The 2,500-nt window shown below is 56.3% G+C and overlaps 1 non-coding gene across 1 annotated transcript in view; it reads left to right on the forward strand.

The window, feature by feature from the left end:
* Window positions 1-2,458: 2,458 nt before the first annotated feature.
* The window catches only part of LOC124573680, a 1,910-nt gene continuing 1,868 nt past the window's right edge, over window positions 2,459-2,500 (forward strand). Inside the window, exon 1 of the ribosomal RNA XR_006972059.1 lies at window positions 2,459-2,500. This exon is cut by the window's right edge and continues 1,868 nt beyond it. This is a non-coding gene — a ribosomal RNA (small subunit ribosomal RNA).

The following is a 2,500-nucleotide window of genomic DNA, read 5'->3' on the forward strand; positions in this document are numbered from 1 at the left end:
CCTGTATTGCGCCTTAACCTAACCTGTATTGCGCCTTAACCTAACCTGTATTGCGCCTTAACCTAACCTGTATTGCGCCTTAACCTAACCTGTATTGCGCCTTAACCTAACCTGTATTGCGCCTTAACCTAACCTGTATTGCGCCTTAACCTAACCTGTATTGCGCCTTAACCTAACCTGTATTGCGCCTTAACCTAACCTATATTGCGCCTTAACCTAACCTATATTGCGCCTTAACCTAACCTATATTGCGCCTTAACGTAACCTATATTGCGCCTTAACGTAACCTATATTGCGCCTTAACGTAACCTATATTGCGCCTTAACGTAACCTATATTGCGCCTTAACGTAACCTATATTGCGCCTTAACGTAACCTATATTGCGCCTTAATGTAACCTATATTGCGCCTTAATGAAACCTATATTGCGCCTTAGCCTAACCCACATTGCGCCGTAACGTAACCCACATTGCCCCTTAACGTAACCCACATTGCGCCGTAACGTAACCCACATTGCCCCTTAACGTAACCCACATTGCGCCGTAACGTAACCGATATTGTGCTGTAACCCAACACACGTTGGGCCTTAACCCAACACACGTTGGGCCTTAACCCAACACACGTTGGGCCTTAACCCAACACACGTTGGGCCTTAACCCAACACACGTTGGGCCTTAACCCAACACACGTTGGGCCTTAACCCAACACACGTTGGGCCTTAACCCAACACACGTTGGGCCTTAACCTGCTCTGTAATTGTCATACGACGCGTTAAATTAGTGTAGTGTTGCCTAACTGCAACCCCCGCAATATAGTTTGCTACTCGCACTGCCCGGTCCCCAGTGTATCGCTTCATGTTAAACACCTTGCAGCTATACACTGTAATGTGGATGGCAGCAGGACGTACATGCTCAATGCCCTTTGCAGTTGTTCATTGGCATTTGCAGTTGTTCATTGGCATTTGCATGGCGAAGCACTTAGCCTACGCTGTGGTACGGCCTGTGTCAACTGTCCGCTGATGTTGTACGTCCAAATCACACACTGTACTGCACATTGGTCCTCATGTACTGAATGATACATCGTGGTACATGTGACCGTACAACGACTGCGCCAACAACGGCGAACCATGCGGTCCAAATGTTGTGCACTCAGCTACGTGTCGTCTCCCTATAAGAGCTGGATTGCAGTGTGGTATGCCCTGGATGGCGATCAGCATGAGCCGTCTGTTGATGTAGTGGCGCGTGTTGTCAGACGTAGTCGTCTCTTCTCACACACCGTGATAGCATGGTGCACTGCGTTCCACATCTGCGACATGCGACAGAGGCCGGTTGACAGTCGTTCGCGCAATGGACATCGCATACGTACGGGGGCCACCTTCCACGTGTTCGCGAAGCGTGCACATGTTGTTGCGTGTATGTGGGCAGACATAGTGTGTCGTGACACCTGACACAGGCATGCAACAATCGTTGAATTTGCAAATGGCGATGGACGCCTACGTTTGCTGGTGACGTTACGCAAATGAACAACTGGTAAACCGTTGTGGTGCGGTTGTTCTCGCTAGAGGTGAATCAGTGATGGCGACGATCGGTTGAGCTACCAACCGGTTGTTCCAGCGATACCCACCATGCCCACGAACGTGAATGGCATCTGGGTGTGAAGCGATACGCGGCGGTGGCTGGGTGGGACCGTCCCCGGCCGGTGAGGGGGGGCCTCCCGGCGTGCTGGCCGCGCGGTGCGTGGGCGCACGCGCTACAGCCGGCTGGTGGGGGCGGCCAGTGGCAGGCGCGCCGGCCGACGGAGGCGGCAGGCGGCGCAGCTGCGCGCCGGCGCACCCTGCACGCGGCGCCGTGCGGCCAAAGTAGGTCCTCGCGGGCCCGGTGCGAAGCGCGGTGGACATCTGCAGTGTGCTGGTCCGATTGAGGACTGTGTGCGCTGAGGATGCGCCGCCGCCCGGCGCTCGGCGCCGCGACGCCGTCTGCTGCTCGGTCGCCTCTGCGGTTCTCGCAGGTGGTTTGTATCGCAGCTGTGCGGACGTGTTGGCGCGTGCGCTGTGCTGGGAGAGTTCGCTTCGGCACCCAAGTGGGGCTTTTGTCCTTCTGTGGCGCTGGCGTTGGAGCTGCCGGTCACCGTAGGTGGCGCGTGTTGTCTCCCGCCGGCAATGCCACGACAGCACGCTCCCGGGCCTCTGTCGGCAGCGGCAAGCTCAGTTGGGAGCACGGGTGGTCGCACCTAAAGCGTCTACTCGCCAAACTCCGGGCGATTGCGCCTCTCTCGAACCCGACCAAGTACTTAGGACGGCGCTGCGCGCCGCCGGGACCTGAGAGGGTTTCGAGGTGTATGGTGCAGGGGAGCTCAGCCTCCTCCTGTTTGCAGAATAATTGAGCGGACGCTTGCGTGTTCGCGCGGGCCCCCGGGACACACTCCCGGGCGGCCGGCTGCTCAGCTCTAGTTGACGCAGCTCCCTGGTTGATCCTGCCAGTAGTCATATGCTTGTCTCAAAG

This window comes from Schistocerca americana, unplaced genomic scaffold, assembly GCF_021461395.2.
Source record: "Schistocerca americana isolate TAMUIC-IGC-003095 unplaced genomic scaffold, iqSchAmer2.1 HiC_scaffold_184, whole genome shotgun sequence".
NCBI lineage: Eukaryota > Metazoa > Arthropoda > Insecta > Orthoptera > Acrididae > Schistocerca > Schistocerca americana.